Raw genomic sequence first — 25,884 nt, forward strand, 5'->3', positions numbered from 1 at the left:
CTATAAATGTGTGTTAGATGTGTTTGTCTAAAGTGGTTCCAGTCTGGGACATCTGGGTGGCTCAGTCGGTTGAGTGTCCGACTTTGGCTCTGGTCAGGATCTCAACTGCTTGTGGGTTCTAGGCCCAAGTCAGGCTTGATACTGACAGGTTAGAGCCTGAAGCCTCCTTTGGATTCTGCATCTTCCTCCCTATCTGCCCCTCCCCCACTCATGCTCTGTCTCTTTCTCTCTCTCTCAAAAATAAATAAACATTTTTAAAAATTCGTAAGTGGTTCAAGTCCAATGTTCCCTTCTTGATCATTCCCTGGATGATCTGTCAATCGCTGAAAGTGTAGTATTGAAATCCCCTACTATTATTGTATTTTAGTCTGTTTTCCCTTCTGAAGGGAAAAACAGACTAAAATACAATAATATATATTGTATGTATATTGTATATATTGTATTGTATATTGTATATATATATTGTATGTATATTGTATATATTGTATTGTATATTGAATGGAATATATTTAGATATTCCATTCTGGGTGTGCATATTTATAATTATTATATATTCTTGATGAATTGACTCCTATATCATTATATAAATATCTTCTTTGTCTCTTGTTACTGTTTTTGGCTTAAAGTCTATTTTGTCTGAATCTTTTGGATTCCGCTTGCATGGAACATCTTTTTCCATCTCTTCACTTTGAGCTTATGTGTGTTCTTAAATTTGAAGTGAATCTTTTATAGGCAGCAGATAGATGGTTCTTGGTTTTTTATCCATCCAGTCATTCTGTGCCTTTTGATTGGTGAACAATCCATTTATATTTAATTATTGGTATGTAGGGACTTACTAATACCATCTTATTAATTGCTTTCTGGTGGTTTTATAGTTCCATTGTTTCCTTCTCCCCATGTTTTGCCTATCTTTGTAAATTGGTAGTTTTCCATACTTGGATACTCTGTTTCTTCTTTATCTTCTGTGCATCTGCTCTAAGCCTTTGCTTTGTGGTTACCACAAGGCTTACACAAAACATCATATAGAAAAAGTCATTCATTTTAGGCTGATTGCAACTTAACTTAGATCACATAAAAAAACTCTACCTTTATGTTCACCTTTTATATTTTTGGTGTTATGACTTACTTCCCACTAAAATGTGTACTTATTAACTAATTATAGTAGCTACAGTTATTTTATTTTACTCTATTCCTTCAACCTTTATACTTCAGCTAAGTACATCATCCTATTACAAAATTAGAGTTTTCTCCTTTTTAAATGTTTGTTCATTTTGAGAGAGCACAAGTGGGAGGGGCGGAGAGAGGGGGAAAGAGAGAATCCCAAGCAGGTTCTGCATCATCAGCACAGAGCCCAACATGGGGCTTGATCCCACAAACCTTAAGATCATGACCTGAGCTGAAATCAAGAGTCAGATGCTTAACTGACTGAGCACCCAGATGCCCCCAAAATGAGAGTTTTCTAAATCTGACTGTGTATTTACCTTTACCACTGTGTTGGATGCTTTCACATGTTTTATTGTCAATAATTAGCATCTTTTCATTTCACTTAACATTATACTGTCCAGATCCATTTATATTGTTGCAAATGGCAAGATTTCGTTCTTTTTATGGCTAAATAATACACATTACCTCTTCTTTATTCATTTATCTATTGATGGACACTTGAGTTGCTCCCATATCTTGGCTATTGTAAATAATGCTGTAATACCATAGGGGTTAAATTCATGTTTTTGTTTTCTTTGGGTAAATACCTAGTAGTGGTATTACTGGATCATGTGGTATTTCTATTTTTAACTTTTGAAGAACCTCTACAATGTATTCCACAGTGGCTGCATCAGTTTGTATTTTGACCAACAATGGATGAGGGATCATTTTTCTCCACATCTTCACCAACACTTCTTGGTTCTTGTGTTTATGTTAGCTATTCTGATGGGTGTAAGATAATATCTCGTTGTTTTGATTTGCATTTTCCTGATGATTAGTGTTGTTGAGCTTCTTTTCATGTGTCTGTCAGTCATCTGTTTGTCTTCTTTGGGAAAATATCTATTCATGCCCTCTCCCCATTTTTTAATTGGATCATTTGGGTGTTTTGGTGTTGAGTTGTATAAGTTCTTTATGTATTTTTTATATTAACCTCTTATTAGATATATCATTTGCAATTATCTTTTTCCCAAAAAGATTCCCTTTTTGTTTTAGTGATTATTTCCTTTGCTGTGCAAAAGCTTTTTTTTTCTTTTTAATGTAGTCCTAATAGTTTAATTTTCCTTTTATTTCCCTTAACAGTGGAGACACATCTAGAAAAATGTTTTTATGGCTGATATCAAAGAAATTACTGCCTATGTATTCTTCTAAGAATTCTATAGTTTCAGGTCTCACATTTAGGTTTTTAATCTATTTTGAGTTTATATTTTTGTATGGTTAAGAATGATATATGGTGTATGGTGTCCAGTTTCATTTTTATGACATGTAGCTGTTCAGTTTTCCCAACAATATTTGTTGAAAAGACTGCATTTTTCCCATTGTATATTCTTCCTTCCTTTGTCATAGATTAATTGACCAGAAAATTATTGGGTTTATTTCTGGACTTTCTACGTGGTTTTCCATTGATCTATGTGTCTGTTTTTGTGCTATTACCATACTGTTTTGATTACTGTAGCCTTGTAGTATATCTTGAAATCTGAGATTGTGATACCTTCAGATTCGTTTTTTGTCTTTTGCTTTTTCAAATTGCTTTGGCTATTAGGGTCTTTTGCAGATCCATATAGATTTTAAGATTATTTGTTCTAGTTCTGTAGGAATTGCTGTTGGTGTTTTGATAAGGATTGAATTAAATCTATAGATTGCTCTGGGTAGTATGGAAATTTTAACAATATTGGTTCTCCAAATCCATGAGCATGGAATATCTTCCTATTTATTTGCATCATCTTCAGTTTCTTTCATCAGTGTTTTATAGTTTTCAGAGTATGATGTAGATTTTTCCTCTTTGGTTAAGTTTATTCCTATATATATATATATATATATATATATATATATATATATATATATTTTTTTTTTTTTTTTGGTGCAATTTTAAATGGTATTATTCTCTTAGTTTCTCTTTCTACCACTTTTAGTGTATAGGAACACAACACATTTCTGCATGTTAATTTTGTATCCTGAGACTTTACTGAATTTATTTACCAGTTCTAGTAGTGTTTTGGTGAAGTCTTTAGGGATTTCTCTATATAATATCATCTGCAAATAGTGACAGTTTTACTTCTTCCTTACCAATTCGGATGCCATTTTTGTTTGTTTGTTTGTTTGTTTGTTTGTTTGTTGTCTGCTGTAGCTAGGTTTCCAGTACTATGTTGAGTAAAAGTAGTGAGAATGGGCATCTTTGTCTTGTTCCTGACCTTAGAGGAGAAGCTCTCAGTTTTTTACCATTGATATTAGCTGTGGATTTTTTATATATGTCGTTTATTGTGTTGAGGTGTGTTCCTTCTAAATGTACTTTGTTGAGTTTTCATCATGAATAGATATTGGACTTTGTCAAATGCTTTTTCTGCAACTATTGAAATGATCATACGGTTTTTAATCCTTTCTCTTCTTAATGTGAGGTATCACACTGATTAATTTGTGAATATTGAACCACCTTGCATCACTGGAATAAACTCCACTTGATCACGGTGAATGATTTGTTAATGTACAGTTGGATTCAGTCTGCTAGTATTTTGATGAAGATTTTCACATCTATGTTTATCAGAGATATTGGCCTGTAGCTTTCTTTTATTTATTTATTTTTTTGTATTGTCTTTATCTGGTTTTGGTATCAGGGTAATGCTTGCTTCATAGAATGAATTTGGAATCTGTCCCTTCCCTTCTATTTTTGGGAATAGTTTGAGAAGAATAGGCACTAACTCTTCCTTAAACATTTGGTAGAATTCACAGTGAAGCCATCTGGTCCTGGACTTTTGTTTGTTGAGGGTTTATTACTATTACTACTACTACTGATTCAATTTCATTGCTAGTAATCAGTCTGTTCAAATTTTGTATTTCTTCCTGATTCAGTTTTGGAAGTTTATATATTACAAGGAATTTATCCATTTCTTGTAGGTTGTGCAATTCTTCTAGGTCTGTTGGCATATAATTTTTCATAGTATTCTCTTGTAATTCTTTGTATTTCTCTGGTGTTGTTTATTTCTCCTCCTTCATTTCTGACTTTATTTATTTGAGTTCTCTCTCTCTCTCTCTGTGTCTCTTTTTCTCTGCACCGCCCTCCACCCACAACCCCATCTCTTTTGATGCTGCTAGCTAAGGATTTATCAATTTTGTTGATCTTTTCAAAGAACCAGCTCCTGGTTTTTAAGTCTCTATTTCATTTCTTTCTGCTCTAATTTTACCCTTTCTTTCCTTCTACTTGCTTTGGGCTTTGTTTCTTCTTCTTCTCCAGTTCCTTTAGGTGTAAGATTAGGTTGTTGAGATTTTCCTTGCATCTTGAGGTCAGCTTTTATTGCTATAATCTTCCCTTTTAGAATAGTTTTTGCTGTATTCCAAAGATTTGGGACCATTGTGTTTTCATTTTCATTTGTCTCCATGTATTTTTTTTTATTTTTTTTAATTTATTATTTTTTTTTAATGTTTGTTGGTTTTTGAGAGAGACAGAGACAAAGCTTGAGCGGGGGAGGGGCAGAGAGAGAGGGAGACACAGAATCTGAAGCAGGCTCCAGGCTCTAAGCTGTCAGCACAGAGCCCGACGCGGGGCTTGAACCCATAGACCGTGAGATCATGATCTGAGCCAAAGTCGGACGCCCAACCAACTGAGCCACCCAGGTACCCCTCCATGTATTATTTTTAATTTCCATTTGATTTCATGGTTGACCTATTCACTGTTTAGTGTCATGTTATTTAAAATCCATGTATTTGTGTTCTTTCCAGACTTTTTTCTTGCGATTGATTTCTAGTTTCATACCATTGTGGTTGGAAAAAATGCATGATATGATTTCAGTCTTTTTGAGTTTGTTGAGACTTGTTTTGTGGCCCAACATGTGACCTATTCTGGAGAAGTTTCCTGTGCTCTTGAAAAGAATATGTATTCTGCTCTTTTAGGATGGAGTATTCTGAATATATCTGTTAGAACTATGTTGTCTAATGCATCATTCAAAGCCACCATTTCCTTGTTGATTTTCTGGTTGGATGATCTATGCATTGATATAAAGTAAGCTGTTAAAGTCCCCTACTATTATTCAATTGCTATCAATTACTCCCTTTATATTTGGTATTAGCTGCTTTATTCATTTGGGTGCTCCCATTTTGGGTGATAAATATTTACAGTTGTTACATCTTCTAACTGGATTGGTCCCTTTATCATTAGGTAGTGTCCTTCTTTGTTTCATATTATAGTCTTTGAAAGTCTATTTTCTTTTTCCAATGTTAGGAATGCTACCCCAGCTTTCTTTTCACTTCCATTTTTTCATGATATCTTTCCATCCTTTTACTTTCCATCTGGATGTGTCTTTCAGTCTGAAGTGAGTCTCTTATAGACATCATATGGATGGATTGCTTTTTTATCCATTCACTAACCCTATGTCTTTTGATTGGAACACTTACTCCATCTGCATTCAAAGTAATTATTGATAAGTATGTACTTACTGGCATTTTGTTACTTTTTTTATGGAAGGTTTTTGTAGTTCTTCTCCATTCCTCTCTTCTCTTGCTCTTCCCTTGTTGTTTGATGGCTTTCTTTAGTGATATGTTTATATTCCTTTTTCTTTATTTTTTGCATGTATATTACGGGTTTTCAGCTTGTTGTGACCATTAGGATTATATACAACATCTTACACATATAGCAGTCTATATTTAGTTATTGGTTGCTTAAGTTTTAACCCATTCTAAAAGCTCTGAATTGCTAGTCTCCCCACCCCTATTTTACGTATGTGATGTCCTACTTTACACGGTTTTATTCTGTGACTACTTTGACAAATTTTTATAGATATAATTGATTTTACAGCTTTTGTCCTGTTCTTTCATTTAGGGTATATTCCTCTGTCTCATTTTGTCTAATTCTCTGTGTTTATTTCTATGTATTCGGAAAGTCAGCTACATCTCCTGCTCTTGAAAGTAGTGGACTTATGAAGAAGAGGTCCTGTAGTGCCCTGTAGTGCAATGTCCCCAGCTCAGCAGGGGTATCTCCTGTGTGTTTTGTATGCCCTACTATTGTGGCTGAGCCAGGTTTGCCTTCAGTATAGTTGGCTGCAGTGGCCCACTTTGCCCGTGGCGAGCAAGGTTTGTTCCCTGTGCTGTTAAGAGACCAGTCTGGGGTACCTTGTGTTTGCAGTTGGGTCAGACCAGATACCCGCCCTCAGCCCATGTGACAGGGCTGCAGTTGCACTAAGCTGCAAGACACTCTCCCTGTGTTGTCTCCTGAGAGGAATTTATTGGGGGTGGAGCCTGCAGTCAGACCAGATGTCTGCCCCCAGTCCTATCTGTTGGGGTTGCAGTGACCCCAAACTATAGGACTCTCTCCTTGTGCTGCCTTCTGTGAGGTTTTGTTAGTGGGCAGTGCTGGCAATAAGATCAGATGTATGATCTGTAATAGCTTCTCCAGCCTACTCCTGGAGCTGCAGCTGCACTGGTGTGTGTGTGCGGTTATCTTCCCGTCTTCCCAGTGCAGGAGTCATTTTGGAGCGGTGCTACTCGCTGTCAGGGCTGCTTGCAGAATGAGACACATCAGGAGCACTGTGGAGAGAGTCCTGCTGAATGGGCAGGTTGGAGTAGGAAGATCTGCAGGAGAACATGGGAGTGGGACATGTGGTATTAGCAAGCTAAATGGAGAGTGTTCAAGCTGGTTCCTGCAGGTGGCCAGCTATCTAGGCTGGGTGGTGGAAGTGGGGAAGACATGGCACCCATCATCTTTTTTGTTCTTGGAAAAGCCTCCTAAAGATCCCTGACTGACTTGCACATGTTCTGAGATTAGTAAATAAATCTCCTTCCCCTATCCCCCAGGCTCTTTTCAAACTGCTGCTTCTATGCTGTATCTTGGCAGGATTGTTTGTTATGTCATCTCTTTAAGGACAGGAACTCAGTTTTTTATCACCATCTGGCTCTCCCAAGAGCCGAGCTGGTTCATTTTTAAAGTACCTAGAGTTAACCTCCATTGGTTTTACAAACTCTTGAAGTTAAGCCCTACTGGTTTTCAAAGCCAAAGGTTATAGGGACTTGTTTTCCCGGTGCAGGTCTCCTGTTACTGGGATGCCTGGTGTGGGTTCTGTTCCGCTCCCTTCTCCATGCTTGTGGTGTCCCTCCCTTTTGTGGTTAGTCTCACAGGAGAGTTTGGTTCATCTCGACTTCCACCGCTCCTACTCTTTCTGATGTGACCTCCTCTCTAAATTAACTGTAGAGACTCTGTTCTGCCAGTCTTTGGATTGTTTTCTGGGTTAGTTGCACTGATGTGACTGGTATCTAGGTGTATCTGTGGGACAAGATGAGCTTAGGATCCTCCTACCCCACCATCTTCCAAGCTCCTCCTATCTTTGATTTTTGACAGTTTTAATATAGTTTGTCTTAGACAAGGTTGTTTTGCATTGAGATTATAGGGTGATCTATTATCATTATGTACTTGGATATCTAATTCTCTTCCCAGGATTGGAAAATTCTCAACTATTATTTCTTTAAATAAACTTTCTGCCCCTGTTAACCAGAGTCCAAGGGTGCAAGAGCGCCTAGTTCCCAGGGTCCCAACAGACCAGGTTCAGCAACTCATCACTGACAAATCCAGAGGCATAGAGATGAGTGGTGGTGAAATTAGAAAGGAATTTATTTCAGTGAGGCCAACACTGGGGAAACAGCAGACTAGCTTCTCAAAGACAGTCTCCAAAGTGCTGAAAATTCTTTCAGGTTTATATAAGAAAAATGTGGGATCAAATTTGGTGGGTACATGCATCTGGGCAGTAAAGATAGATCACTGTCTAGGGGTCAATTACATGGGGTCTGTATTCCTTGAGGAGGTAGCTTCCGTTCTCATCACAGGATGCTTTTGGCTGCTAGGTCTTTTGCCTGAGTTAGAAGATAAGCTGGAAAGAACTTAATTAAAAAATACAGACTGAGGTCAAATGGAGGTAGTTGAGGTCCTCTTCCTCCCAACCCCTTCTCCCACTATTCTCCATCTGGAAATCATGATTTTTCTAATATTTCTACATTTGACACAGTCCTCTTTACTATATAGGCTTTCTTCACTTCTTTTTGTTTATTCTTTGTTTTCCATTGATGAGTTTACTTCAAAGTTCCTATCCTCTTCTTCATTTATTCCCTCTTCCATTTGGTCTATTGTGCTGTGGATACTCTCTATTGCATTTTTCATTTTATTGATTCTTTTTCAGCTCCAAAATTTATTTGGTTCTTTTTTTAAGTGTCTCTGTTAAATATCTCATTAAATATCTCATTTTATCTCTGTTAATATCTTATTTTGTTCAGGGGAGCCTGGGTGGATCAGTCAGTTAAGCATCTGACTCTTGATTTTGGCTCAGGTCATGATCTCGCAGTTCATGAGATGGAGTCCTGCGTCGGGCTGTATGCTTACAGTGTAGAGTCTGCTTAGGATTCTCTCTCCCCCTCTCCCTGCCCCTCTCCTGCTCTTGCACTCTCTCTCTGTCTTTCTCTCTCTCTCTCAAAATAAATAAATATTTTAAAAAAGAAAAAAAAATTGAAATATCTCATTTTGTTCATGTATTATTTTACTCATTTTATTAAATTGTGTTTGTGTGTTTTCTTTTAGCTCATTGAAGTTTCCTCAGAACAGCTATTTTGAATTATTTATCAGCTAGATCATTAAGTTCTGTGCCTTTGATTTTGGTTATTGGACAACTTTTTTTTGTTTGATTTTGATTATGTGTTTCCTTGATTCTTTCAATTCCTTGTAGTTTTTGCATTGCTGCTTTCACATTTGAAGCAGCATAAAATTCTCAGATCTTTATGTCTTGCCTTCATGTGGGATATGCTGTTTTTTGGTCCTCTTATATCTGGGTTTTACTCAGACCTTCTATGGATACAATTGCCCCATACTTCTTGCTCCCTCTCATGGTATATTTCTTAAGCTTTTATGTCTTCTCTGGTTCTTAAAACACACAAGGCTGGTTTATAGAAACCTTTCTTTTACTTTCCAGAAGGTGGAGATACAGCTCAAGATTGTGCTTTTTCCTTTGCCTGCAGACCCTGGTCTATTTTTCTGAGAGCACTCTGTTTACTGGAGAGAGCTCACTCTCACCATCACACTCAGGAGCCAGATATGGGACAAGTGTAGGTTTAGCACACAGGGCATTGGTAGTGCCTATGCGCCCAGTGGGGGATCCTAGGGTAAGGTTCTTCCAGAGGCTTCAGGGTAGAATTCCTGCTGAAATCCTGAGTGCAGTCAGCAAGAATGTGTTCTTTAATGCCCTTAGATATTCTTATCTGCATCTTTCCCAATCTCCCTCTTCTGAATCATGGAGGTCATACCTCAGCACCCTGGGTGCTGCTGGAAAGAAACAGGTTTCTCCAGCAGCATACCTCACAGCAGGGGAAGCCTAGCATTCACTCACTGCTCTCTTTCTTACCATGGGGGACGTCACTGCCAGCTGATCTCATCCCTTGCAGTGTTACCTTTGGGGGCATGGTGACACGGGAAAAGTTCTTACTCTCTCCAATGTATCCAAACCCTTTCTTTCTTTCTTTTCTTTTTCTTTCTTTCTTTCTTTCTTTCTTTCTTTCTTTCTTTCTTTCTTTCTTTCTTTCTTTCTTCTCCAACAGTGTATTCAAATCTTCCCTTGGGAAGGCTGGACTTCTACAAACTCCCTATTACCTGTGGGTTTCTGCCCAAGTTCAGCACTCTTCCAGGTTTTCCCCAAATGCAGTCTGGAGGCACTGAGACAGGTTTGCTGGAGTTTTACTGTTTCTGTCACCCATACTGAGGGCTGTCTGGATATTACTGCATACACAGGTGGGCAAGACTACTCCAAGATCCCTTGGCATATGGTGCTGGATCCCACAGTGCCTCCCACAGAGGCATTTTTATTTATGGGTGGATGTCTCTTTAGTTGTTTAATAGGAGGACAAAAAGATAGATGCCTTACACTGTCATGATCCTGGTGTTACTTCCCATATAATCAGTTTTCCATTATTCACAAAATAACTTGGTGGTATATTGGATGGAGTTGCTTGAATCTATGGATCAAGTTGGGAAGAAGAGAGCTACTGTTATTTTAAAAGAGTATTTACAAATTATGAAAAATCTGAGTCACTCAATGAGGAGCTCTAGGACACAGATATAAAGTTCTTTGAAAGTTTAATGAGTTCTATAATGTATAAACCATATTTAGAGTGTTGGCTTACCACTACTTATGTGCTTAGCTTCTAATTCTTGTTTTTCTTTGGCTTAACTAAAATGAGCATCAACAGATGGTCTAATAAGAGTAGTCTACTGTGTAGGTTTATAGAAATGGCAGTGATAAATAAAACACAGTCCTTTTTTCAGGAGTTGCCAATTCAGTTCTTAGAAAAATAACTGCACAAAAATTTGGCATGATATATGTAGTAATTGTTCTGAGAAATGATTTTGAGTAAGGGAAACTATTATTTTAGGCATTTCCCAGAGAGGAAATATATACCAGAAAAGACTAGCTGAAACAAAGCCCAGTGGAATTATTTGAATGAGAGAGATTTTCACCAAATTTTTATTTTGAAAAATTTCAAGCATACAGAAAAAATTTTTAAGTTTATTTATTTTATTTTGAGAGAGAGAGAGAGCACACTTGAACAGGGGAGGGGCAGAGAGAGAGGGAGAGAGAGAATCCCAAACAGGCTTCCTGCTTCAGCACAGAGCCCAACATGGGGCTCAATCTCACGGACCATGAGATTATGACCTGAGCTGAGATCAAGAGTCAGAGGCTTAACTGACTGAAGCACTCAGGTGCCCCCAAGCATACAAAAAAATTTAAATACTTCAATGAACATTATATATGCCACACATATTTTAATGACTATTAATTTTTTTACATTTGCTTTTCTCTTTTCCCTGTACTTCCTCCCTCTCTCCCTCCCTCTTCATATATATATACATATACATATGTATATATAGTGTACATATACATATATACACATATATACGTATATACGCATACACAGTTGACATTTGAATAATATGGGTTTGAATGGCATGAATCCACTTATGCCTGGATTTTTTTTTTTAATATTTATTTATTTTGGGGAGAGTGAAAGCAGGGGAGGGTCAGAGAGAGGGAGACAGAGGGTCTGAAGAGGGCTCTGTGCTGACAGGCCAACAGCAGTGAGCCTGATGTGGGGTTGAACTCACAAATCACGAGATCATGATTTGAGCCAAAGTTGGATGTTCAACTGACTGAGTCACTCAGGTGCCCCATGCCTGGATTTTTTACAGTACAGTACTGTAAATGTATTTTCCTTATGGTTTTCTTAATAATATTTTCTCTTCTCTAGCTTACTTTGTTGTAATAATACAGTATATAATACATATACAAAATATGTGTTAGTCGACTTATCAATTTTATTGATAAGGCTTCTGGTCAATGTAGGCTATTAGTAGTTATATTTTGGGGGAGTCAAAAGTTATGTGTGGATTTTCTTTCTTTTTTTCTTATTGTTTATTCATTTATTTTTGAGAGCAAGAGTGTGAGCAGGGCTGGGACAGAGAAAGAGAGACACAGAATCCAAAGCAGGCTCTAGGCTCCAAGCTGTCAGCACAGAGCCTGATGCGGGGCTTGAACCCACAAACTGAGATCATGACCTGAGCAGAAGTAGGACACCTAATCAACTGAGCCACCCAGATACCCCTACAGGGATCTTCAACTGTGTGGGCAGTCGGCACCCCTAATGCCTGCATTGTTCAAGGGTTATGTTTGTTTTTTCCAATCCAGAATCTAAGATTCATGCATCACACTCGGTTGCATACTTTTATTTTCTAGATTAATTCCTCTAACTTTTTTTCATATAACAATCCAGCAAAATGGGTTAAAATTGACTTTTTAAACAATCCAGCAAAATGGATTTGTCTGGCTACTTCCTTAGGTGTTAGTAATTGTGATGTTTAATTTCATATGTCAACTTGAGTGGATCACAAGGTGCCTGGATTTGGCAAACATTATTTCTCGGGTGTGTCTGTGAGGGTTTTTCCAGAGGAGATTAGCATTTGAATTGGTAGACTGAGTAAAGCAGATTGCCTTTCCAATGTGGATGGGAATTATCCAATCGACTGAGGGCCTGAATAGAATAAAAAGGCAAAGGAAGGGAGAATTCACTCTCACCTGACTGAACGGGGACATTGGTCTGTCCTCTTACTGGGACTTGCACCAATGGTGCTCCTGGTTGATCTCATACCTTCCAACTCTGACAGGAACTACACCACCAGCTTTCCTGGGTTTCTAGCTTGTAGAAAGTGGATTCTGAGACTATATTTGCATGAACCAATTCCTTGTTAATAAATCTATTCATATATATGTCATATTGGTTTTATTTCTCTGGCATACCCTGAATAATCCAGTGACTTTCATCTATCCCCTTGATATATTATAAATTAAATTAAGCCTAAAGATTAGTTAAATTCAGGTTAAAAGCATTTGGCAAGATTTTCATAGATAATGTTATAGAGTTCATATTGTATGTATTATATCACATTTGTACGAACATAATCCAGAAAGTCTCACTAAAATAACTGTCATGTCTCTTTATTGTAATGGTTCATTTTCCAATTAATAATTAGTATGCAATCTGTGGCATCATATAAACATTTGGTTCCTTGATGTGGTAGGCAGCTTCTGAGATTATCACCAATGATCTCTGCTCATGTTATGTACTTATGTAAACTCCTCCCCTTGAATGTGGACTGAATTTATAGCCTCTCTACTAATAATAAGATACAAAAGTAGTGGTGGGATGTCTCCACCAAGATTAGGTTATGAAAAAAAAAAAAAAAAACTGAAGTAGCTTCCACTCCTCTCCTTATCTCTCTGTCCCATCTCTCATGCTGGGGTAGCCTGGCATGGGGAGAACTTGAGGCCCTCATTCCAACAATTCTTTTTTTTCTTTTCTTTTCTTTTTTTTTCATTCCAACAATTCTTGAGGAACTGTAGACTATGGAAGCAGATCCTACAGCACAAGTAGAGGCTTGAGATGACTTCAGTCCTGCCCAATAGTTGCCTCCCAACCTCATGAGAAAAGTTGAGTCAGAAAAACCCAGCTAAATCCCAGCTAAATAAATGGATTTCAGGTCTGCAGGAACTGCAGGACAATAAATTTTACTTATTTTAAAGATGCTGAATTTGAGTGTAGCTTGTTTTCCAATGATAAATAATTGCCCCAAAACTTCGATCTCATGATTGTAGCAACTGCTAACAATCATTCCCTGACTCAACTCTTATACTGACATTGCAAATGGTGACTTTCTTTTTTTTTTTTTTTTTAACGTTTATTTATTTTTGGGACAGAGAGAGACAGAGCATGAACAGGGGAGGGGCAGAGAGAGAGGGAGACACAGAATCGGAAGCAGGCTCCAGGCTCTGAGCCATCAGCCCAGAGCCCGACGCGGGGCTCAAACTCACCAACCGCGAGATCGTGACCTGAGCCAAAGTCGGACGCTCAACCGACTGAGCCACCCAGGCGCCCCGCAAATGGTGACTTTCTAATTCCACCTTTCTTTCCATTCTCCTGTAAAGAAAGCATTCATTTATTTTTTTCCTCAGCTGAAAGATAATTAAATCTTAATTGAATAAATGCCAGTACTTCTATTTTGAAAACAAGATGGCGGGATAGGAAGTCCTGGAATTTAGTCCCCCTTACAAAAAGACCAACAAGCAACTATTCACAGAAAATAACATCAATGTGAAAATCCTAGAACCCAGGGGTGAGGAAGACGCACCCTTGAACAACAAAAATGGATAAAAGCCACATTAGAAGTCTAAAAGGAGTGGTTTCACTTTGACCAACGTGCCTCTCCCACAGGTTGGCACAGTGCCACACAGAGTTCCCCTGGACCCATGGTTTCTCCAGTGGAGAAAAGGGGGCCTGGGGTTGACATCTAGTTTATCCAGCCTTCCAGCATGCTTCCCAGAGGCTTGGCTCTGTCTCACCTCACATGGAACACTGGGAAAATAAGCAGAGCTATACAAAATGGGGTCAGCTAGAAACAAAGAAGAAGGGACAAACTCACAGCAATCAGTGCAATGATCATGCTGTGGCACTGCATTCCTACTGGTGGTGGCGACCCAACCAGAGAACCCAGCTAGTGACTTCATTCACCCATGGATCTGAGCCAGTTATTCCATCTGGTCAGGGAACGCAGTTGGCAGTTCTGTCTAGTATTGATCCTCAGTCAACAGTTCAACCCCGCTATGGAGACCATTCTAACACCCCAACTGAACAGAAAGCCAAGCCAGCAGCCTCACCCAATTGCAAAGCATGGCCTCTGGCCCCACCCAACCCAGAGACCCTAACTGTGCAAGGATCCTGGACAGCAACCATGTCTATCTGTGGAGCTCAGCCTTTAGCCCCACCTGCTTGCAGAGCTCAGCCTATGTCCCTGCCTGTTTCCTGAGCACAGCTTGCAAACACACCCAAACAGAGAGGTCAACCAGTGACCTTGACCAGTTGAGAAGCATAGCCTACAGACTCATCTCACCAGGGACCCTAGACACTTTGCCTGACTGCAGAGCAGTGCCTTTCTCAACATCAGAGCACAAGCAATGGCCCTGCACAACTAGAGATCCAGAGCAGTCCCTGCCTTCCAGCTGAGACACCCAGAACCCCAGGCTGGGCTGACTGGGGAAGATCTTTCCCGGTTAAAGTAAACCAGTAAACAATGGAGGAAGACACCTCTTCCTCAAATATGCAAATACCAGTGCAATGATCCAAGAATCATGAGTAATCAGACAAACATGACACCATCAAAAGAAACTAATAAAGCTCCAATAACCCTTTAAAAAATTAGATCTATGAACTGAGTGACAAAGAATCCAGAATATTCATCTTAAAGAAGTTCAGTGAACAAGATGAAAACACATATAGACAACTAAATGAAATTAGGAAAGCAATACATGAGCACAATAAGAATTTCAGCAAAGAAATAAAAATCATTAAAAAGAAAACAAATCTTAGATCTCAAGAATACAACACCTGAAGTGAAATAGTCAATAAAGAGCTTCAATAGCATGCCAGCAGTCAGATGAAAGGAACTGTGAACTTGAAGATACGTCCTTTGAAATTTTCCAATCAGAGAATCAAAAAGAAAAAGAATGAAGAAAGCATATGGGACACCATCAAAGGAAGCTTTATATGCATAATGAGGATCCCAAAAAGAGAAAAGACAGAGACAAAGGACAGAACGTCTATTTAAAAGAAAAAATGGCTGGGGGCCCCCTGGGTGGCTCATTTGGTTAAGCATCTGACTCTTGATCTCAGCTCAGGTCATGATCTCAGAGTCGTGGGATCAAGCCCAGTGCAGGGCTCCACACTGAGTCTGGAGCCTACTTGAGATTCTCTCTCTCTCTCTCTCTCTCTCTCTCTCTCTCTCTTTCTCAACCTCTTCCCTTCTCCCCCACTTGTGCTCTCTCTCTAAAAAATGAAAAAGAAAAAAGAAAAGACAAGAAATGTCTGGTATCAAGAGCAATGTGTAAAGGAAATAAATGTCCAATGCAATGATATCTACCCACCGACCTCTCCCACCCTCCTCTCTCCCTCTAAAAGTTTATTTACTTGGTTTTGACTCACTTGTGACCTTTTATTATATTTCTAAGGGGCCAGAAGAAGATATTTATGTCACAGAGGTCAGAGGCACTTGAGCTAGGAGGCCACTCCTCAACTCTGGCATTTGTGGCTTGGGGGTAGGGGGAGGCATTTCTGGGGAACACAACCAACCTAGATAACAGGAACTCACAGAGCACCAAAAGCTGTGACAAGTTTAGTAGTTTCTAAGTGGGTTATACCCTTCCCCCATCACATCAGAATCTTGTGAAATAGGAAAATAACAGAAAGAGTGATCAAAGGAGGCCAATCTCACACTTTCCAAGCAGAACAGAGGTGGGAGTCAAACCAGGATGAGAGGTGGGTGGACAGTCCTGTTTGAGGTTGTGGCTGATCTCTGTGGAAAGCTTTCCCTGGAGGAGGAAGCTCTAAGAAGAGGGGGACCCCTCTGTAGGGTCCCCAGGGGATCTTTCCTCCTTCCCCTGCATAAGGCAAGTTGCCTGCCAACCCCCTCCATCAAGGAATGGCCTTGCTTGGGAATGTTCACCACACATGCCCTCTTCTATTTTCTAGTCAAACTCTGTTTACTCCTTGGCCTGCTTCCCTCCCTCCCCTCTAATGTACTTCTGATTTCTGTTTCAGAAATTTGGGATTGAAGTTAAACTACAACAGTGCTGTCAAAACAAAGTCTTTCAGGAAAAAAATACAAAGAAATTTAACAAAAATATATTAATAGGGGCATCTGAGTGACTCAGTCAATTGAGTGTCCAACTCTTGATTTCAGCTTTGGTCATGATCCCAGGGTCGTGGGACTGAGCCCCTCATCAGGCTTTATGCACAGTGTGGAGCCTGTTTAGGATTCTCTCTCTCTATTTGCCCCACTTCCCTGCTCGTCTCTCTCTCTAAAATATATATATATATATATATATATATATATATATATATATATATAAATTCAAATATATATGTACACACACACACACACACACAGATATATGTATATTTTAAAAATGGCTGAAAACTTCTCAAATTTAGGGTGAGACTTGGACATCTGGGTTCATGAGTCCCAAATGTCCCTAAATAGTATGAACCTGAAAAGGTCACCAGGATGCATTAAAATTGTCAAAAGTCAAAGATGAAGAGAATTTTGAAAGCAGCAACTGATTCATCACATACAAGAAGTAACATAAGATTAGCAGATTTCTCAGTAGAAAGGCCTCTACTGAGAAAGGCCTCTTGAAGGCCATGAGGGTGTCTGAGAATATATTCAAACTATTAAAGGAAAAAACTGCTAAACAAGAATATTATACCCAGAAAAACTGTCCTGAGAGACAGTGTACTCTGAAACAAGCAAAAGCTGAGGGACTTTATCACAACTGGATCTGCCTTACAAGAAATGGTAAAGGGACTTCTTCATAGTGAAATGAAAGGACTCTAATTAATGCTGAAAAACATATAAATAAATAAATAAAAACTCAATGGTAAAGACAAATATATAGTCAAAGTCAGAATTTTTTAATGTTGTAATAGTGGTGCATATATTACTTTCAACTCTAATTTAAAAGTTTCAAAAATTAATATAATGGGGCATTTGGTTGGCTCAGTTAGTCAAGTGACCAACTCTTGATCTCAGCTCAGGTCTTGATCTCAGGGTCATGAATTCAAGCCCTGTGTTGAGCTCCATGTTGGGCATAAAGTCTACTTTTAAAAAAAATTAGTGTGTTAAAAATAAATATAACAATAATAATTTGATAGTGGATACACGCTATTTAAAATATGTATATTGTAGGAGTGCCTGGGTGGCTCAGTCTGTTAAACATCCAACTTTGGCTCAGGTCATGGTTTCACAGTCTGTGGCTTTGAGCTCCCCACCAGGCTCTGTGCTGGTGGTGCAGAAATTCTGCCTGCTTGGGATTATCTCTCTCCCTCTCTCTGCCCCTGTCCTGTTCGCGTGCTTGCTTGCTCTCTTTCTCAAAATAAATAAACTTAAAAATAAAAAGCGTTGTTATAAAAAAAAATGTATATTGTAACATCAATAACCAAAAAGGGGGGAGGGTATGAGTAAAGGTAGAGTTTTGTATGCAGTTGAAGTTTTTATCAGCTTAAAATAGGATAATTATAAAATACTTTATGTATGCTGATAGGTTACCACAGAGAAAAAAACGTGTAGAAGAAACACAAAGATTGGGGTGCCTGGGTGGCTCAATCAGTTAAGCACACAATTCTTGGTGGTTCTCAAGAATCCCATCCCATGGGATGTCATGGTTCATGGGATCAAGCCCCAAGTTGGACTCTGCACTGAGCGTGGAGCCCGCTTCAGATTGTCTCTCTCCCTCTCTCTTTGCCTCTCTCCCACATATGTGCTCTCCCTCTTTCTCAAAATAAATACACTTTAAAAAAAAAAAAGAAACACAAAACATTAAAAAAAAAAAGAATCAAAGTATACCACTACAAAAAAGTTCATCACATCCAAAGAAAAATAGCAACAGAGGAAGTACAGAATAAAGGAACTACAGGGGTGACTGGATGCCTCGGTTGGTTGGGCCCTGACTTCTGCTAGGGTCCTGATCTCATGGTTTGGTTTGTGAGCTTGAAGCCCACATTGGGCTTGCTGCTGTCAGTGCAGAGCCCACTTGGGATCCTCTGTCCCCCTCTCTCTCCTCCTCCCCTGCTTGCTTACATGTGCATTCTCTCTCTCGCCCTGTCAAAAATAAATAGTAAAGAAAAAGAATAAAGGAACTACAAAAATCTGAAAACATTAAGACAGCAATAGTAAGTCCTTACATATCAAAAAGTACTTAAACATAAATTCTCCAAGCAATAGCATAGAAAGACTAAATGGGTAAATAATAAATTCCAATGATGTGCTACCTACAAGAGACTCACTTTAGCTTTAAGGGCACAGATAGGTGAAAACTGAAGGTATGGAGAAAAATATTCCAAGAAAATGACACCAAAAGGAGCAAGGGTAGCTACATTTATATCAGACAAAATAGACTTAATGTAAAAGAGGGTAACAAGAGACAAGGTCATTATATGATGATAAAAGGGTCAATTCATCAAGAGGATATAAATTGTAAATATTTATACACCCAACATTAGAGCTTCTAATTATAAAAAACAAATAATAATGGAAAGGAAAGTAGAAATGAACAAAATAAAATAATTATACAGAATTTTAATACTCTACTATAAACAATGGAGAGATCACCTTGACAGAAAATAAATAAGAAAATAGCAAGTGTAAACAATACTATACCAAATGGACCTAAGAGACAAACAGACATTCCATCTAATACCAGTAAAATACACATTCTTCTCAAGGGCACATAGAACTTTGTCCAGGATAGATCATATGTGAGGCCACAAAGCAACTCTTAAAACTAAAAACGTTGAAATACCACCAAGTATCTATTCTTACCACAATAGTATGAAACTAGAAATCAATAACAGGAAGTTAATTAGAAAATTCACAAGTATGTGGAAATTAAACCACACACTTCTGAACTACTATGGGTCAAAGAAGAAATCAAAGGAAAACCCAAAATATTTTGAGACAAATGAATAGAAACAACATACCACAACGTATGAGATGCAGCAAAAGCCATTCTAACAGGGAAGTTTAGAGCAATAAATGTCTAAATTGGGAAAAAAGAAAGTCTCAAGTAAACAACCTAACTTTACATCTCAAGAATTAAAAAAAAGAGAGCAAACTAAATCCAAAGACAGGAGAAGAAAAGAAATAAGAAAGATTATAACAGAAATAAATAAAAGAGACTAGAAAAACACACCATAATCAGGTGAGATTTATCCCTGTGATGCAAGGTTGGCTTAACATAAGCAAATCCATAAATGTGATACATCAATCACATTAACAAAATGAAAGATTAAAGTACATGAACATCTCAATCAATGCAAAAAAAAAAACCCATTTGACAAAATTCAAGATCCTTTCATGATAAAAGGTTTCAACAAATTTGTTATAGAAGAAATGCTTCTCAACACAGTAAAAGCCATATATGAAAAGTCCACAGCTAACATCATATTTAATGGTGCAAAGTTGGATGATTTTTTTTTTTTTAAGATTAGGACCAAGACAAGAGTGTCCACACTTACCACTTCTCATCAATACATAATCAACTTAATCATCAGGAAAAAAGAAATCAAATCCACAATGAGCTGTCACCTCACTTCTGTTAGGGTGATAATATCAAAAAGACAAGAGATAACCAGTGTTGGTGATAACAAGAATGTGGAGAAATGCTTTATTCAGCACTGTTGGGAGGAATTTAAATTGGTGTAGCCCTATGTAACACTATACATAGATTCCTCAAAAAATTAAAAATAGAACTACTGTATGATCCGGCAATCCCACTTCTGGGTGTATATCCACAGAAAATGAAATAAATATCTTGAAAATATATCCCCACTCCCATGTTCATTACAGCATTACTCACAAGAGCCAAGATATGGCTATAGCCTAAGTATCCATTGATGGATGAGTAAAGAAAATGTAGCATACATATATAATGGAATATTTTTCAGCCATTAAAAGAAGGAAATCCTACCATTTGCAACAACATGGGTGAACCTGGAGGATATTATGCTAAGTGAATGAAATAAGCCAGGCACAGAAAGTCAAATACTGTATGATCACTTATATATGGAATGTAAAAATCTCAAACTCATAAATCCAGAGAATATATGGTGGTTGCCAGTGACTGGGGTTGAGGAAATAGGGACAGGTTGGTTAAAGGGTATGAAATTTCAGTTGTAAGATGCATTAAGTTCCAGGTGTCGAATGTACAGCATGGTGACTACAGTCAATAATACTGTATTGTATACTTGAAATCTGTTAAGAGTAGATCTTAAATGTCCTCACCACAAAAAAATTTTTAAAAGGTAACTATGTGAAGGGATGGCTGTATTAATTTAGTTGTGCTAATCCTTACACAAAATATCTTAAATCATCATGTTATACACCTTTAAAAAATCGTGTTGTACAACCTTACTATATATAATTTTTATTTGTCAATAATACTCCAGTAAAGCTGAGAGGTGGGAGGAAAGAAGTGTGTTGTTTACCCCTTACACATGTTGGGGTTCTCCAGTTATTTTTCTGTTAATGATTTCTAGTTTAATTCCACAGTGTTCGGAGAGTATACTTTACATGATTTCTATTCTTTGAAATGTGTTAAGGTAAGCTTTATGGCCCAGAATGTGGTCTATCTTGGTGAATGTTCCATGTGAATTTGAGAGGGATGTATATTCTGCTGTTGAAAATGAAGGATTCTTCAAATGTCAGTTTAGAGTCAGATGATTGATGGTGCCTTTCTATTCAACTAAAGTAGTCCTCCTGTATCCATGGTGGATAAATTCCAAGGTCCCTCATGGATGCCTGCACAAGCAGATACTACCAGAACCTCTAAATACTGTTTTTTTTCCTATACATACACACCTATGATAAAATTTAACTTATAAATTAGGCACAGTAAGATTAACAGCAATAACTAATAATAAACTAGAACAATTATAGCAATATACTGTACTGATAGTTATACGAATGTGATGTTTCAAAATATCTGACTGAACTGTACTCATCTTTCCTCTTGTGATTTGAGATGATAAAATGCATATGGGATGAAATGAAGTGAGATGAATAACGCAGGCATTGTGACATTGCATTAAGCTACTATTGACCCCCTGACAATTCGTCAGAAGGAGGATCATCTGCTTCCAGCCCACAGTTAACCACAGGTAAATGAAACCATGGACAACAAAACCATGGATAAGAGAGTGCTACTATATATATCCTTAATGATTTTCTGCCTGCTGGACCAATCAATTTCTAATAGGTGTTGAAGTGCATTTTATATAATTATATTTTCTCTTCTCTCTTGGCATATCAATTTTACTTCTATTTAATTTTTTCTTTCAGTGTTTCAGACTATTGTCTGTGCAGTGCCCTAGGGGTAGTAGACAGCTAAAAACCATCTCTGATTTTTACAATCCCATGGAATCCAGGACTGCAAGCCCTCCTGGCCTCCAAAGCCAGGCACCAGAAACGTATGAAGATTTGCTTTCTGAGATGCTGGCACTCTGGAGTATTGAACAGAGGGAGAGCACAAAGAAAGTGCCTTCCCTCCCTGGTCTCAGAAAGGTTTACAGTCAGCTCCTATAAGTACATTTAATTAGAAGCCTGGCCCTCAGGCTGCACCTATGATGATAAGGCCTCTTTCACAGAAAGAATGAGCTCCTGAGTCTGTGACCTCTTGCTATGTCCGTGGTGGTATCTGTTTAAGAACTCTTTCTCAGTTGGTTTCAGTCCTGTGGGACCCACAAGCTTAAGCCCTGTTGGCCCCTAGAGTCAGGCAATGTAGGGGTGTTCCCTGAATACAGCTGCAAAAATCAGTGTACCAGACAAGTATATAAGCTCCTTTCTGGCAAATACCATTGAGAGGGAGTGAAGCAGCAGGAGAGCACAAAGATTGCATCCCCTGGTCTCTGTTTCCTGGGAATAGCTCCATAGAGCCCTCTAAGTGTGCCAAACCAGAACTGCTCCCCAAGACCAAAGCTCCTAGAGAAAGCACATAGGCCTCTTTCTCAGAAAGCCTGGGTGTGTGTTTCAGTTGGCTCTCTGTGTAGTGCCCTGGGAGAGGGAGTCTGCCAATAACTGTCTCTCTGTTACAGTCCTCTGGGACCCAGGCCTCCGTGGCCAGGTGATTAAGGGGAAGCAGAAGGGGAAGTGCAAGGGGAAGGAGGAGGAGGAGAAGGAGGAAGAGGAGGAAGAAGAAAATGGAAAAAATAAAAGATGGTGTCCACTGGTTTTAGCAAGGCAGAGTGAGAACATGGAAGATGATTTTTTTTTTAATTTAAATCCAAGTTAGTTAATATAGTGTACTAATGGTTCCAGTAGAATTTAGTGATTCATGACTTACATATAACACCCAGTGCTCATCCCAACAAGTGCCCTTAATGCCCATCACCGATTTAGCCCATTCCCCACCACCTATCCTCTAGCAACCCTCAGTTTGTTTTCTGTATTTAAGAGTCTCTTATGGTTTGCCTCCCTCTATTTTTATCTTATTTTTCTTTCTCTTCCCCTCTGTTCATCTGTTTTATTTCTTAAATTCCACATATGAGTGAAATCATATAATATTTATCTTTCTCTGACTGACTTATTTCGCTTAGCATAATACATTCTAGTTCCATCCACTTTGTTGTAGGAAGAGGATGCTATTAACCTTACAAATAAAACTGCCAGTTATATTACCAGCAAAAGATAATTTTTTTTTTTCAGGAACGGCAGAGAACTACAATCTAAGACAAGCAAGCTAGAAAACCACAAGCAAATCTGGAGAACAAAGGAAAGGTAGCTCTTTTATAGAGGAGAGAGAGGAGTTGGGAAGGGCTGTTATAAACAAAAACTCCATTGGCTTAAACTGAGAGCTGGAAGTATAGTGGTTTTTCATTGGCTGAATTATGACTCTCTCTCATTGGTTGGACTGTTGAGGGGGGCCAAGAAGAAAACTTCCTTCCTCTTGCTGGGAAAGTAAAGTAATATCCACTGGGATTGGCTAGGAGTGGTAGGGCTGAGCACTTGCCTTCCCCCCCCCCCCCCCATTCCCCAGTCCTGACTCCATTCTAAATGAGTTTTCCTTTTATTGATTTTCACAGTGTCCACCTAGTGGAGCATAAAGATGAGAACTGCTGGAAAGGAAAAAAACAAAAAACAAAAAAAGGTGCCTATTGGCTCTAGAAAGGTAGAGGGAGAGCAGGAGGATGGCACCTACTAGCCTCCATTCCTGGAGAATATTCCATCAAGCCCATGCCCCTTTGACCAATGCTTTAAATGTGCAAATGAGTCTCTTTCATGTAAAGTCTAGGTGCTTTCCAAAAGGCTGCTTCTGTACTGGGCCCTGGGAAGGGTGAGTCTGCATGTGAGACCTTTAAGAGCCATTCCTCAGTTCCTGCAGCCCTTTGGGTCTTATGGATGGGAGCCCTGATGGTCTTCAAAGCCAGATGTTTTGGGGGCTCATCTCTTAATTGATGGTCTTAAAAGGTGGCATGCCCACGGTGGGATATGAACACTTCATCCATCATGAAGCAGCTCTGGGTTGTGAGTTCTCTCCCAATTGTGTGTTCTTCCACTGGGGGTGGAGTAAATGGCAAGATTGTTCTCAGCCTTACTTACCTGGTTCCATGTGGATTCCCCTTCATTTGCTAATGCAAAGGGGTCAGTCCATCAGTTTTAGGATTTTTTTTTTTTCCAGAGGAAATTTTTCTGTAAATAGCTCTAAATTCAGTCTGTCCATGGAAGGAAGTGAGTTTAGAATCTTCCTATATCATCATCTTTTTTTTTTCTTTTATATATATAGAGAGAGAGAATGTGCAAGTGGATAAGGGGCAGAAGAAGAGAAAAAGAATCTTAAGCAGGCTCCACACTCAAAGCAGAGCCCAATATGGGGCTTGATCTCATGACTGTGAGATCATGACCTGAGCCAAAATCAAGAGTCAGATGCTTAACTGACTGAACCACCCAGGGGCCCCTATATCACCATCTTGAACTGGAACCTACATCATTTCTTTTTTTTTTTTTTCTTAAGATGTCCATTTCTCTTCTTACATTGCCCAATTTTTGCATGTTGTCTACTTTAGCCTACAGCACTAAGCATGCTATTCATAATTGTTCCAGTTCCTAGTCTGATAATTCCAACACCCTTGCCATGTCTGGTTCTGGTGCTTGCTCTGTCTCTTCAAATGGTCTTATTAAATACACTTGCTCTATACCCTTGAAACTAACATTATGTGCCAACTATAATTTTTAAAAATACAGTAACATAACCTTGTGTGTAAACTGTACTCAAATGCAAAAGGGGGGGGGCATTAAACACAACAAAATAAAATAAATACTACACCTGCTCTGTCTCTTCAGATGTTGGCCTTTCTTTCTTCATAGCCAAACATGATGTACTGGGTAAAAGGCACTGTTGTAAGTAGGCCTGTAGTGATGTGGTGGTGAGGTGTGTGTGGAGGGCACATGTTCTATGGTTCTGTCATTCTATGATTAGGTTTCAGAGTTCATACCTCTGAACTGTGAGCTTTCAAGGTTTTTGATTTTAAATTCTTTTCCTTCCCCTTAGGTCAGATACAATTTGGATTGAGTGAGCAGGAGGTGGGTATTTCTCTTCCTTTAGGTCAGTTAGGCTCCAATAAGACCCCAGCAGGTGAGGCTCTGATTAACTAGTTTCTCCTGAGAATGATCCTTGTTAAGAACAGAGGGTTCTGACGGATTTAAAAATGGTTGCTTTTCCCTCTCTCCCTTCAGAAGCATGAGGGGATTTTTCTCTATATTTGTTGTGAAGCCTGGTCAAGGTCCCAGGGGTAAATCTTACAATTTGGTGCCCACCACTCGACCCCCACCCATGACTGGGTCCCCTGGAGTTGTTAACTCTCGAGTTGTCCACACTGAGCCCTCAGCAATTCATCAATTTTCATATTTCAGGTTTTTCCACCTTGGCACTGGTTCCTGCAGCAGTTTCAGCCGCTGGGTGTCTGCTCAGGTAAGCTGTGACCCCCTGTAGTCTCGGGTCTGTGTCTTCAGTCTTGGGAGCAGCTGTTTGCCCAGTGTTTTCCTGTCTGTCATGAATCTAAGAAGGGTTGTTGATATTTCAGTCTGTTCAGATTTTTACTTGTTTTTAGGCCAAGTGGTGAATTCCAATTTTATTTATTTATTTTTTGGTGAGATATAAAGTATGGTTATTCTACCTTACAGTTTTTGTGGCGGTATTGGCGGGTAGGACATAATGTAAGATCCCTTCCACTTGGATTCAATATTGGTCTTCTGGTGATGTCTTTTCCTGAAAATTAAATGTCCAAGTTGAAGATCATGTAAGGACTGTGGTGGGAAAGTCAACCTGACCTGTTGATGATAAATGAGTGTAATTTAATACATGCATTTAATAAGACATTAGCAGTATTTAAGGATAGATGTTGGAGTGATCAAATGAAGGGCACCTAAGACCAGAAGAGGTAAGGAATCCTCACTGGCGTATTAATGAGGATTAATAATAATCCTCATTATTTCATAAGGGAATAATCAATGTTGCTTGGAGGAGGAGGAGTCAAGGATCATCACAGCTAAGTTCAAAACCCGTTGCAGGTTTA

The 25,884-nt window shown here is 38.7% G+C and overlaps 1 protein-coding gene across 2 annotated transcripts in view; it reads left to right on the forward strand.

The window, feature by feature from the left end:
- KBTBD7 (kelch repeat and BTB domain containing 7) overlaps nucleotides 1-25,277 on the forward strand; it is a 69,695-nt gene extending 44,418 nt beyond the window's left edge. Inside the window, exons 3-5 of one of the 2 annotated variants that reach the window (XR_006214514.1) lie at nucleotides 21,339-21,474; nucleotides 23,018-23,089; nucleotides 25,223-25,277. The gene's annotated coding sequence lies outside the window, so the exon portion shown is untranslated. Of the gene's footprint in view, nucleotides 1-21,338; nucleotides 21,475-23,017; nucleotides 23,090-23,394; nucleotides 23,434-25,222 lie in introns of those variants that run through there. The other variant, XR_006214515.1, reaches the window with a different exon arrangement.
- Nucleotides 25,278-25,884: the final 607 nt, after the last annotated feature.

This window comes from Panthera tigris, chromosome A1, assembly GCF_018350195.1.
Source record: "Panthera tigris isolate Pti1 chromosome A1, P.tigris_Pti1_mat1.1, whole genome shotgun sequence".
In the NCBI taxonomy this organism is placed as follows: domain Eukaryota; kingdom Metazoa; phylum Chordata; class Mammalia; order Carnivora; family Felidae; genus Panthera; species Panthera tigris.